Source organism: Ptiloglossa arizonensis, chromosome 1 (genome assembly GCF_051014685.1).
Source record: "Ptiloglossa arizonensis isolate GNS036 chromosome 1, iyPtiAriz1_principal, whole genome shotgun sequence".
NCBI lineage: Eukaryota > Metazoa > Arthropoda > Insecta > Hymenoptera > Colletidae > Ptiloglossa > Ptiloglossa arizonensis.
In genome coordinates this window covers 10,270,633-10,285,846 of record NC_135048.1, presented here as the reverse complement: position 1 = coordinate 10,285,846, position 15,214 = coordinate 10,270,633, and the positions used below count along the sequence as shown (strand labels likewise).

The 15,214-nt window shown below is 37.9% G+C and overlaps 1 protein-coding gene across 2 annotated transcripts in view; it reads right to left on the bottom strand.

Moving 5' to 3' along the window:
* Positions 1-15,214, bottom strand: part of LOC143153409 (uncharacterized) — a 67,795-nt gene that overhangs the window by 51,992 nt on the left and 589 nt on the right. The window lies entirely within an intron of this gene.

Sequence of the window (15,214 nt, the reverse complement as noted above, 5' to 3'; positions counted from 1 at the left end):
AACCGCCAACCTGTAAAGGATTAAATAAACCATTCTCATGGCTTACTCGACCAATTACGTTTATTAAGAAAGAACAATGAAAACAAAATGCACGAATTCGAATCGTGTTGTTTCGTAATTCACATTATTGTTTGTTTCCAATCGCTCTTGTTTTATGTCACATATCTTTCTAACCTGTAATTAATTTTAATCCGTTAAGTCAATCGTTGTTAATCGTATTAACGATGGCCAATTTTATACTGCATTATCGCAACAGTTTTGCATTGTATAATTTTGTAGAATATTCTACAAATTGGTAACAGTAGATTATACCATTAAGGGAAACCATTAAAATTTTGTTTAATTAATTTTATAAATTATAGGAATTAAATTAATTAAACCATTATAATTAATTTAACAATGACGGGCTTTTCGGAATCTTCGAATATTCCCGCTAAACCGTAACGGTACTCGGTAATTATTTGAAATAAATCCGTACTTAGGACAATAATAAATCACTAATCACAAATATCTCAAAAGTTATCGAGCAGTTGCCCTTATAATGCTACATTTTCTTCAACTGGATAACTAAATTTACAAACGTGCAAAATTTCAACTAAATCAATGACATGAAGGACTTGTCTCTCTTGGGTAGCTCCAATTTCTAAAAGATCTAACAAAAATGCTGCTCTATTCATTGCAAATACAAAATATGCCCAGTGCCATATACTGGGGAACTCCAACTAGATGACTTTAATCCTCAAGTCCTAGTTTATTGAACAATCAAGGCATCACAAGTCAGACAAACTTATCAAAAATCTTTCTTCCTAGTTCTCATCCCTAATTCCCAAAAGATCTAACAGGAATGATGCAACCCTATTCATTGCAAATACAAAATATGCCCAGTACCATATACTGGGGAACTTCAACTAGGTGACTTCAATCCTCAAGTGCTAGTTTATTGAAAAATCAAGGAATCACAAGTCAAACAAACTTATAAAAAATCTTCCTTTCTAGCCCTAATCCTTAATTCCCAAAAGATCTAACAGGAACGATGTAACCCTATTCATTGCAAATACAAAATATGCCAGTTTATTGAAAAATTAAGACACCACAATTTAAACAAACTTATCAAAAATCTTCCTTTCTAGCCCTCATCACTAATTCCCAAATGATATAAAGGGAACTGTGCAAACCTATTCATTGCAAATACAAAATATGCCCAGTACCATATCCTGGGTAACTCCAACTAAGAGACTCCAATCCTCACAGTGCTAGTTTATAGAAAAATCAAGGCACCACAAATCAGACAAACTTATCAAAAATCTTTCTTCCTAATTCTCAAAAGATCTAACAGGAACTGTGCAAACCTATTCATTGCAAATACAAAATATGCCCAGTACCACATCCTAGAGAACTCCAACTAAGAGACTCCAATCCTCACAGTCCTAGTTTATAGAAAAATGAAGACACCGCAAGTCAGACAAACTTATCAATCCCGCGGTCAACCGTGCACACGGTGTCCGACTCGTTTCATGGAGTCGCGATTGTCTTTGCGATTGCGCCACAGAAAAACACACCGACAGACTTTCCGTACACCCACGGAATGGCCGTGGACTTTATTGTCCCGGATCGAGAGCTGCCAGCGGCTTGCGGTTCGTCTGAACGCAAATTACTTACGCCTCGGCTCGACGACGTGCTATGGGAGACGGGATCGAGGCACGTCGAGAATGCCGGATCAATAGCGTAACCCGGCTAGCTCGCTCTTCGCAGGAAAACCGAAAGCAACTTTGAAACCGCCCAGGCATTGATATCACTGGAGATCGCGACCGTCTTCCTGCTCCGAAAGGAATATTTCCTTGCGGGGCAACATCCTTGACGACGGAGATAAAAAGAAGGCTCAATTCCTGGAACAAAACGGTACCTCTTCCATAGAAACGATCAGAAGTGTATCCGATTTTCGATCAGTTCGCAGAGATCTCCGTATGTCGGATTTACAGCAACAGGAAATAACAGAGAATACGATAACAGAGTTTGGTATACTCGAGACGTGGTACAACTACAGCAGCACAGAGAAACTTTCAAATTTGATAAATAAAGGAATCTACGATTAGTAAATCTCCACGAATGTTATTGATCATTTGTCGTAGACTTGTGAAAAACAGTGAATCCTAAGTGTAACGATGGATAATAGGAGAAGAACCATGCGCTAAAAGTCATCTGTCTATAAGATTAGAGTTTCTTTGATTCAAAGTATATATAATCAATCTTTCAGTAAAAGAATATTATACCGTATTAAGTAATTATTTAATACCATATTTTATTAATTCCCGATGTCGCTTGCGATATATTTAACACCATGGACTAGTAATTGATCGCGGAAACTTTAAAAGGCCACGTCGGGATAGAACGTTCAGCCATTGATTACCGAGTGTAGATTTATGATTAAGATGACATTAAATCTCGCGCGATAAACTCGATTTGATTTAAAGCCACGTTATTAATTCAATTACGTGATCCGTGTAAACCTAATGGCGATAATGCGGCAGAAACTAACAGACTTTGTATACTTACACCAATAACTTCACGAAATTGATTTTGTAGTACCTGTCGTTTAAAGTTTCTCGTTATAATGTCTCTCTGTACACCGTACCGGTATGACTCTTTCTCTCTCTCTCTCTCTCTTTCTCGTCGTTAAAAAGTATACCTATTACCAAACAAGAGCTCTTTTTGATTGCGCAGTATAAAGCTGTGGAAAATATTCCAAAGGCCACGAATAGGCGGTATCCTGCATCTGTCAGGTGTCTCATCGTTTCACGCTTAGGAATGACCATAGGATTTTGCAAAGTCAGCCCACCGCGCTAAAATACGAGTGGTCGTTAGTCCTAATCCTAAAGCAATGCACCATCACCCAAGGATCGGGATAATCTCGGATCGTGGTATTGTTCTGTCGGAGAGCTGGTTCTAGAATCATGAGGTCAACGCCGATGTACGAAATTCGTTGGTCCTCCCTTTGTCAGCAGGGTTCCCCGATGAAACGTACGCTCGGTTTCGCAAGGCGTGTGTGCAAGCAATGCCTGGCCCGACGGACCGACTGTGACTCTCCTATCTGTGTCAGGTCACGTGTTGCAACTGCAGAAGGTCGACCGGTATACACGGCGAGGAGAGCACGGCCAATTGATACCGGCCGCAACTTTGTCCGGCGGTGTTGTAGGACGACGAGCGGTCGACTTGTACGCGCATACCGCGCTTGAGCCGCGCAAAAAGCGCCGGTGATGTAACCAAGGAATTTCCGACCGTGCCGTGCGCGACATGGACAACCGTTCAGGGATTGAAACGGCTGAACGAAATTCGGGGACACAAGGATCCGTGAAGACACGACGCCTCGTTTGAGAATTACGTGTAGTCTCTGAACAAGAACCGAAACTAAGAGGAACAGTACGATTCGGGACGAGAGAAATAGACCTAACCCAGACCTAAAACTAAGAGGAGTAATACGATTATAGAGAAGAGAAATAGACCTAACCAAGACTTAAAACTAAGAGGAGTAATACGATTCCAGACAAGAGAAATAGACCTAACCCAGACCTAAAACTAAGAGGAGTAATACGATTATAGAGAAGAGAAATAGACCTAACCAAGACTTAAAACTAAGAGGAGTAATACGATTCGGGACAAGAGAAATAGACCTAACCCAGACCTAACCCAGACCTAACCCAGACTTAAAACTAAGAGGAATAATACGATTCAGGGGAAGAGAAGTAGTCCAGAACGAGAAAAATAGATCTAACCCAGACCTAACGCAACCTGAAACCTAAAACTAACCTAAAACTAAGAAGAAGAATACAATTCAGGGCAAGAAAAATAGTCCAGGACAGAAGAAATACACCTAACCCAGACCTAACTCAAACCTAAACTAAGAGAACTAATACAATTCAGGGCAAGAAAAATAGTCCAGGACAGAAGAAATACACCTAACCCAGACCTAAGTCAAACTTAAACTGAGAGGAATAATACAATTCAGGACAAGAGAAATAGTCCAGTACAAGATAAACAATTCGATTCAAAAGTCTGTTAGAACTCTGCTGATTTCACGATACAAATAAAATAAACACCTGTCGATTAAGTTAATGACACGTAATGTCACGATGAGGTTAGCCCAACTGCGCTGTTATTGGGATGTAAACCGAGATAGATGCTGTTACATAGGACCTTTGGTTTCTACGAGTCAGAATTGATCAGTCTGTACACCTGAAACGATGATCTAATCAGTAGTTACAGGTTGCTTTCTGTTCTATACGTTATTGTACTGGGCCGTCATACCCAGAGAAACTTATGTAAGACAATTGAAGATAAGGTAACCGTGGAGCGAGCCAAGCAGCGAAGATTTACAGAGAAATCTTACTTTTGCAGCTGCAGTAGCTGGAACGACTTATTTCTTCGAACCATTGATCTTGGTCAATAGATTGAATAGGATTTAGCATGTGATTAGAACAACGCTACCGAATACCAAATTTCGGGTATTTAAAAGCTATTATCCAGTTTGTAGTCCAGAAAAGTTCAAAGTCTCGTCAGGATTTGCTAAAACTTGAATTTTTCTGACCAATAGTGACAGATTTTAGTCAGTGTTAGTGACAGAGTTACTTTTTTTTAATCGGTACCTTTTGTACAAATTTGAACACCTGAATGTTTAGGAAAACAGTCCTTTGCAGGATGCACGTTACGCATTAATGATCAAAAAATTCAAAATGCAATTTATCAAAAAACTCTGCACGAACTGTTTAATTATAGTATTTAAAAATAAGTAACTACACTATAGTATTTAAAAATTTCTAACTATTAATCGAAGCATTAAATTTCTATTTCTGGTGATAAAATAAAGCTTTCTGAATTTCTTGTCTCGTCAGATTCTTCGAGCCATAGATTTTCAACAAATACACACACAAAACTTACTAATGTACTATAAATAATACAGTATATAAATTATCTTCAATATCAAATAAGGATCATTGACACGAGTATTTTCATTAAAAAGTTCCCCTTTCTAATTTCATGCCATACCAGTTTGTCATTTTATGAGATAGATTATGTATGTCTGTAGGTTGCACGAAGAAGCGACGATTAGAGTGGCGAGATAGACAGATGGTATGGTGGGGATAGCACTACAGTTGCCTTGAGCGGCCAGTTGATTTTGATATGACCCATAGGGCATGGAGTACCGTGTGCAGACTCTGTTTTAATAATCGGTGGAATTTATTGACTAGAAACGTGCATCTTCAATCTTGCGTTACAGCTTCAACATCTATCGCGAGGTACTTTAAGAATCTTTCATTAAGAATTTAATATAACCCGTTTCCAGCTACCTATCGATACGTTTTCGATCCCCGACGTCCGTTTCCTGTTTCCGCAATGAAATTCTCATCACGTTTAGACTGCAGAGTCTTCTAAAAATAATCACAGGACTACAAAGACCTTCTATTATGTGGATCCAACTTTTCAATATTTATCCTACTAGAATTACAAACATTAAAAATAGTATAAATGAGTTGGTTCGAATTTTAATATAATACGTTTCGAATCTTAAAAATTCACTTCGTTAAATCGTTCGATTTTAATCTTAAATGTATCTGTAAATTATTTATCAATGGTTAAACTTCAAAATTAAATGAATTCTTGTCTTCAGTGAAGAAGGTAACATTGTTTTACATTTTACACGCTTGCGAAAGGTTTCAATATTCTTCGGAATATATTTTAATGGAATATTATAGTTTAAACGTAGAGATACCGAAGAATGCACGTTTCTAGAAAATTTACATAATTATCATTTTATACATTTTCAATTTAAAATTAATTTTCAATCCTCCTATCATCCATATTATAATAGATTGTTTTTTCCATTAATTTATGAATCAGCTTAAAGCGTGATAATAGTCACTTTAATTTTTTCAGTGATCGATAAATTAATCTTATCTCTGTTACATCTTACCGCATAAGAACCATATTAGATCACAAAGACAAAAAACTTTATTACTATTATCAAGTTCATAAAAAGTAACGCAAGAAATTGATTGATGATTATTATACAGATTTTCACGTATTACGATTTATAATAGTAGCTGCAAATTACTACAATTAATATAATTGCTCGCACCTTACGCAAAATAATAAAACACAGAACTATATATAGGAACAATAATCGTGTACTGGAAATCTCCCATTACGAAAAGTCAACACAAACATAATACGCCCATCGGTTGTTAACCTGTCGGTTTTCTATTCCTCCCTCAGAAAATGATAAATATAAATAGTTTCGCTATCAAATATTGTGTGTCAAAAAATTAGGAGCAATTTATGTTCAACTTTCTCGCGACTCGTCCGCTACCAGCAATAAGCATAACCGGTTACGTTGTTCAATCGATCAGCCAGAAGCATTTCTCAACAAGAGTAATTCGTTTCAGAAGTTTAATTAATTCAATATCCGCGACACGCCTCGGCTGCGACAACCGTGATTGAAATTCATAGGGACCCGGGAAATACGAAGCGAACAGATTTTTAGGAAAAAAATTGGACACTCATACGAACGAGTCGTGTCTGTACGATTTTACATAATAAGAGGGTAAAACGAGAAGTTCGCTTGCAGAGAATATTCAGAAATCGAACAACTCAACGATTACGAGATTTTAATACTTTTAATTAAGAACGTACGACTTTTAAGTAATTTACACTGATTTTCATTTATGTAGCGCGACGAAGTACTATGGTGGCCGTTCGAGGCCACTGAGGTCTATCCCCACCATAGCGTTCGACTCGTTCTCCACTCCTCTCTCTCTCTCGTATTTTCGCATGAATCTATAATTGGCGATTCGTAGGTGAAAAAGCAGTCTTGGTTGTAACCTAATTACAATATGGAATTTAACGAAGACTAACTGGAAAATTTACAACCCACACAATTTAATACATTTTAGATGTTCATTCTTCTAAAAAATTTCAATTCGATGTTGGTAAAATTTTCAAATTTTCGTAAGAAACTTATTTCGTTTTACCACTTTATTAATTTAACCATTTTATAATAACAGCATGGAATGATCGAAATTTCGAATCAAGGTGTACAATTGTCAGTATGCATAATTGAAAGATTTTGCTATCTTTCTGACGATGAATGTACAGTAATAATAATAACGACAACAGCAATAAACTTCGAGCGTTCGACTCGAACGATGAAAAATGTAAGAAATTCTAACTCGATCTTCGATTACATGCTCTTTAAACATTTGAGAATTTATCCACATAAATCCAAAGACCAACCGATTTCAAGTTACTCGTTCACTTTTGTTTAACGATTTTATAAAAATACAAGTTCAAGTTCACGAAGACACGATATACTGCAGAGAAAGCAAAGTGAAAGGTCCTGCAACTTGATCGTAATTTACAACCCAACACTGCGAGAAACATTTACCACGTCTGATCGACACTCACACGTCTACGAATTACGCTAATATTGATATTACTCTAAGTAAAACGACGAAATTGAGAGACAACCACCTCACTCTCCTTTCGTTCCAACCGAGATTTGTCGAAATGATATATCGAAACGATAAAAAACATCTCTACTCCAAAACACGTAAATACAGCGATACCTACATATACGTAAACTTCGTGAATTGGTGAACACACTGAACAACAGTGCTGATGACGATCATATATCCAAAGACGTTAACTCGATTGACTGAAAGTTGAGGGAAGAAGAATTCCCCCGTTTCAACGCGTTGAGCACCGACACCCGAGTGTTAGGCTGGCCATCTGTTATTGGCAAACAATAGTCCCCCGACGTGGCCGTAGTTACAAAATACAAGAACCGTAGGAAGGTTGTCTTCGCAGGGTACCGGGTCTCGTTCGAGCCACGGGTCCCCGAAAATCCGCAGAAAGGCACGCTCGATTCCACCCTGTGGTCGATTCCCGGTCCTAAACCGACTCGTAAATCATGTCACGAGAGGCCTGAGGTATCCTGAGGTCGTAGGTACTAATGAACAATGTCCTCTGGCTTTCTCTCTCGCGGCTGTCCACCTTCTCTCTTTCTCCTCGTCTCACCTACGCACGGGCCGCCCCACTTCCGGCGGATGTACCCTGATAAATGGGAATCTCGCTGAGCGCGCGACCAGTCGGCCGTATACACCTACGACGACGCACACGGCGCCAAATGAGAAACGAGCCGGGAGCGGTGCTCGTCTTCGAGGCCGGCAACAAGAACCACCGGAGAAAAATGAGGGGAAGAGCCGGTGTACTGGCTCGTCCCTGCGTCGTTTAACGCCAGAAGGAACTGTCGAGTTAATGATTTCATGAGACGGCCGCCAGGAGTCCTGGGAGGAGCGTTCCAGGAGACGAAACAAGCCTGTGGTCTACCGTGCTGGACTACATGGTTTTGTGCTTCTGCAATTTAGCCTCGTTTCTTCCGAGCGTGTCCCTTTTTCTTTTTTTTTCCTTTTTTTTTTCAACGATTATTGGATTTCACCGCTCCCAAGGTCCGTACCCAATTTTCAACATCCACCGAATCGCACAACGAGAAGTATTTCGGGGACGTTCGGAACGAACGTTGGATCGTCCCGGATGTTCTATTTGGGTAATGAGTAATACCGAAATTCACCTTTGAGAGCGATAAGTTCACGAGGAACGAACGGTTTTCCGACCGGTTATTGGATTTTAATCGATTCTGCTCTCAAGATACATATCCGATGCTAGATAACACTTAACCGAATGGTATTTAGAACGATACTAGATTGTTCTTCGTTAGGTGACGAGTGATGTTAAAATACACCGAGGACCGTGATAAAGTACTCCGTGTCCAGAAAGGATGAATGCTTTTTAAACGGTTATTAGATTTCGCTGTTCTCGGAGTGGCCTGTGTTGCTGTACGAAGTGCCCCGTGTTCACGAGGAAGGAACGTTGCGATCGAATCACCCAAGTTGTTGGAATTAACCACGGTGGAAATAATTTCGTATCGCCGGTTGACTTCCTTTCAGTAGCAATTGATGCGTCACCGAATAAACTGGAGAAACGAATCAGGCTTGCTCAAGAGTTGGATACGAGACGTTGACCTAATCCTATTTAAATCACATTCACTAGAAAGAAAGCACCTGGTTCCGGCAGTTGTCGGTACAACGCTCAAAATAGAGCCTCGCTGATGAGGTATACCTACGACAGAACAACGTCCAGTTTCCCTCTTCCACGCGCGTTCACTGTGAACGTGGAGGTTTCAACGTTTTCTTACCAACGATTTCCATTTATCACGTGCGATTAACAGCGTGGACGTTTCACGGTTTATCATTGTTCAACGTGTCGTCCAATTGTCGCGCCTGGGTGTTGTCGTTCGGAGAAAAATCAACAATTTCGCGCGCGAGTCGTCAGAGGGCACCGAAAGTAGTCAAGTCCAGAACCTCAAACTGTCTTCGCCAAGGACCTGGAACCAGGCCTATAGAGAAAGAAATTGCCCCCTGGGCCCAGGGTAGAGCCAGGCCAGGGAGATACGGTTGGAACATTTGTTTAGTTGGCTGCAATTAAGCCACTTGGCGGCAATTGTTTGTCGCTCAGCACAGAATTCCGCTCCCACGTGCGGGTACGCGGCTCATAAAGCGCGGGGACGCGTGTGCGTTGTTGTACCAACTCGCCACCAACACGGCAATTCCAGACGATAAAGCCGAGCGAGTTGCCGGGGTTAGGGGTCAACCGGGTCCAGTAGCCGGTGTCCGACCAATCAGCGGTCGGCAACCGGTCGGACAGTCCGCGAGATCGGCTCAGACGATTGCCTTTTGTCTTGAGCGCCGTGGATGGACACGATGAATTGTGCGCCGAAGTCACGCGACCGTCCGCGCCCGCTTTGCGTCGACCGCGTGCTCTGAATTTTTATTGACCCCGGCGATCGCTAGCCGATCAGCGCCCGAGAGCTATCGCCGCTGACCGGAAATTCTGCAGGGAAATGAGGGATTGTTACTAGAATGGCGGAGTTCGAACGGCGTGCGCAACCACTTGTTTACTAGAAGCTGCGACACAAGCGGATCTTTCGACGCGTTAGTGAACTCGACGACGAGTTCCCGGTGTCTCCTGTTACTTCTTCATTTTATTCTTATTATTTCGTCACTTTTATCGAGCTTTGGTGACTACTTTTTCAAGCTTTTCGTAATTGAATACGTATTTGGTACTCGAATATTCGAACACCGGTGGTTTGAATAGACTGCGAACACTGTTCGAGTACTGTTCTCATACTCGAATTCTCGGATACTGTTCGAAAACTTGAGTATTTTAATACTATTCGAATTTTTGAGCAGTTTAGTACTAATCTAAAGGTTGAGTAGTTTAATACTTTTCGAATGTTTGGGTAGTTTAATACTATTGAAATTCTTGAGTAGATTAATACTGTTCGAATGCTTGAGTAGTTTAATACTATTCTAAAGGTTGAGTAGTTTCATACTTTTCGAATGTTTGAGTAGTTTAATACTATTGAAATTCTTGAGTAGATTAATACTATTTGAATGCTTGAGTAGTTTAATACTATTCGAATTCTTGAGTAGTTTAATACTTTTCGAATGCATAAGTAGATTAATACTAGTCGAATGCTTGAGTAGATTAATACTATTCGAATGCTCGAGTAGATTAATACTATTTGAATGCTTGAGTAGTTTAATACTATTCGAATTCTTGAGTAGTTTGATACTTTTCGAATGTATAAGTAGATTAATACTAGTCGAATGCTTGAGTAGATTAATACTATTCGAATGCTTGAGTAGTTTAATACTATTCGAATACTCGAGTAGTCAAACATCATTCAAATATTAGAATATTTGAGTATTTTGATACTACTCTGATATTTTAAAATACTCGAGTATCCCAACATTACATCAATATCATTAGAGTACTTGAGTATTATAATACTATTCTAATATTATTCGAATACATAGCTGTTCTAATACTATTCCAATATTATTCAAATACATAACTATTCCAATATTATTCAAATACATAACTATTCCAAAACTATTCTAATATTATTCAAATACTCGACTATTCTAATACTATTCCAATATTATTTGAATATCGAACTGTTGAAATATAATTTAAGTGGTACATTTTTTAAATATTTTATGCATCGATCACTCTAAAAAAATTGTGTTTTATTTTCACGATATTCTATACAACATTTCAATTTTTGTGAGCAACAACAAATGTATTTACATTATTCGCTATGTTTCTAGTTATAGGAAAGATTCTTTCGGTGAAGGAAAATAATATTCGTATAATGATACACGAATAATGATAATTGAATAATCATATTCGACTAACTAGTAGCTCTTCGACTAAACAATGCTCTAATAATTCTACTCGAATATTCAAATATTGGAAGCATATCGGTTTCTTCGATAAATTCTGTACCCAGTGCCTCTCCTATTTCAAACATATACGTAATATCTTTTTACGTTACGTCTGCAGCTAATAATTTCCTTATTGCACCGTGCATTTAAATATTGTTTTTAATCCCCTGCTGCATCTACTAACGTATTTACTTTACCCTATTTCTAATAACATCCTACCGCATCTACCAATACCTTCTACTGGCTTCTCCATTCAATAAATAATTAAATATAAAATACGATTTCCGTATCTAAACTGCCCGTACCTAACGACGTCTCGTGGACTTATAACGCAGTAACTTTTCCACGTACAATCTATACACAATAACCGAATAGTAACACTCTTTCCACCAAGATTACTACCTACATTAAAAATTCTATTTTATCACAGATAATAACAATATCACGACAACCAATAGTAAAGTGAAGAAGTGTCTCTCGTCACAAAGTAACAATTCCCTGCAATCTCGAGGATTAATTTTCAGTCTTACCGTTTATCCATCAAACGTAATCTACGTAAGATTACCATATTGGTGTGTTTCGGTAACATTCTGAAAATATTTGCGGCAATGACACCGCAACTTTTGCACCTAGAACAGCCACGGTCGTAAATTGTCCACGAAAAGTCACAGTTTGCTTAGAGCCTGCAGCGATTGCGTCGGGATTGGTCGAGAAGTAGAGGAACCTGGGCCATTACAACGGTCACTAGAGTGGCTGAATTAGTTAAATCTTCTGGCCACTTTTCTGGATAATGGGGAAATGATTGTGGCCTACCGGTGATTTCAGGATCGTCTGTTTTGACTGGGACGGAGCGTCTATCAGTGACTCCGGTCTTTCTATCCTTCCCTGTTGTTCTGGCTCTTCGTCAAACCGCGCGAGCGGCTCTCAATTTCGGCTCATTTGCCTACCAAATCCGGCGGCCTCTAAATACACGGAGACTCGAACGGTGAACGGGTCTCAAGGTCGCCGGTAATTACAGCAGAAACGACGCTACGTCCTTGCACATGGACATTTTCTTTTCCCTGGTCTTCGTCCAAGCGATTTTTATCATTTGTCGCACCGTGTTCGATTGATACCAAATTGGTCCTCATTGATCGAACGTTTCAATTTTTACGGTTCCGGTTAAGAGAGGTACCAGTACCTGACACAGAGAATATTGAACATGGATGGAAACACCGGTCGCAGGTGATCTCGTTTAATTTAATTATACGGAAATTAATATTATACTGAATGTAATCTCAGTGATTCTCCGATAGGACTTTTTTTCTGATGAATTTTATACGTTTTAATTTACGTAGATACGTTTGGGTGTACATGTGTTGTCTATCGTAGAAAGTGCTGAAAATCGATATGGTTAAATACTGAACGTCTATATGGTAATACGATTATGGCTCAAGAAAGGTGTGCTGGATAATTTACCGCAGATATGCTAATTATCACATACTCGAGACAGTTCAGTTGTCCAGGAATGCAAACCTCGGGGATACTTGACACGGAACGAACTGTGTATAAATTGGAACAACTGAATTAAGTAGCGTAGTGCTGTGTGTTAAATGTGAGATACTTTTCAAAATTATATTTACAGATTTATTTTTAATTATCCAATTTGATCATAGCTAAGGTTGGGACACTTGTCGAGTTTCTCTGCATTCGAATATTCGAACACTTCGGTGATTCGAATATTTGAGGAATTGTAATAAAAATCTAATCGAATACACGACTACTCGAATATTGTGTGGATATTTATAATATTTTAATTGTGTAATGCGTAGACTGCAAACGTTTATACAAGTACACATTTTTATAGAATGAATATAAAGTAATGAAACCAAGATAGAAATTTATTATGTAATTAGAAGATGATAAAAATGCGTTGTTTATGTTACATATTTTGCACAACATGCTTTGCATTTTTATACTTAAGAGAATATGCTTTCTCATGTGCGTATGTATATTTGGTACTTACGTGAAGTATTTATCTCGTCAAATTGGTTTATAATCGTCTGTCGATAAACTCTGACATCATTGTTGTATTGTGTCGATAACAATAGAACGTAGTCAATATCAGCTACAGACCACATCAAACTATATGTTTGCAAAACAACCCTAAGTTAGATGTGACAGCTCAAATAGTTCAATTGTACATTCGTAGCTGTAACGCGACTTGTACGAAGAATAAAACGTATTAAAGTGTTATCAATTTTGTTAAAAAAGTTGAAAGTTCTGAAAAGTTGGAAAACATTGATACAAAGTTGTATCCACGACAATTTCAATTTTATTATCGACGAAAGCGATGAAAAAAATATTTATCGCAGAATTTGAAAGAAAAATATAAAGTGCGAATAAAAATGTCAATTATTTCAACATAATATTTCTATGCGCACAAAGAATGTCGAGAAAGCAGCTGATTCGTGACAGAATATATAAATCACTATTCTGGATGAATAAAAGCTACGAAAAAGTTAGTTAGATGTACGTTATGATTCAAGTATACAAAATATCAGAGAAAATGTAGCAAACTCTTACGTATAGATTTTCGTAAATGAAACTACTAACTAAACTACTAGTAGTAGTTCATACTTAGCAAATTTAAAGCTAGAAAAACTGTGCGAAAATGAAATAACCAAACGTCATTTACCGAAGGAAACGTTCATGCGACTATAACACAATTTATCAATTCGATTGTACATATCATATATATATATATATTATCTAATGTTAACAAAGAAAGAAATCTTTTGCTCGTAAAGATGCAGCGCCATACGTGATCAAAGCAAGAATGAATCGAAAATTGCTTTACAAAAACGTGATACATGTTACATGTGTAGTTCACAGCTTACACAAAATCACAGAGCAAGTATGGCTTCGCTTTTCAATAGCTAAGAGTGTAATATCTTGCGTAAAAATGTCAGGTTCTAAATATAAATTAATCTTCACAAACGTCGCAAACTGATAGCAGTGATGTTTAGAATAAATGTTTATTAATTATTTATTTACTCTAACTTTAACTACGATATACCGCAACAATTGCAAAACGGATCCTAAATATACACTGTCCGTGAATATTTTGTATACTTTTCGTTTATATTCGCATATATTCAATGTATATAAATAGCACATGCTACTTGCACGATCATTGTACACGAATATCCCCACTCCAACGATGCAAATTACGAACCAAGTTCTTTAAATTCGTCGATTTAGTGATTCGAATATTCAACGAATACAATTCGAATATTCAACGAATACAATTCGAATATTCAACGAATACAATTCGTGTATTCAACGAATACAATTCGAATATTCAACGAATACAATTCGAATATTCAACGAATACAATTCGAATATTCAACGAATACAATTCGAATATTCAACGAATACAATTCAAATATTCAACGAATACAATTCGAATATTCAACGAATACAATTCGTGTATTCAACGAATACAATTCGTGTATTCGACGAATACAACTCGAATATTCAACGAATACAATTCGAATATTCAACGAATACAATTCGAATATTCAACGAATACAATTCGAATATTCAACGAATACAATTCGAATATTCAACGAAAACAATTCGTGTATTCAACGAATACAACTCGAATATTCAACGAATACAATTCGAATATTCAACAGATACAATTCGAATATTCAATGAATACAATTCGAATATTCAACGAATACAATTCGTGTATTCAACGAATACAATTCGAATATTCAACGAATACAATTCGAATATTCAACGAATACAATTCGAATATTCGAGCAGCAGAATATTCGAAGTTTATACTCCCACTATTCGAATACCTATGAAATATTCGAATATCGAGT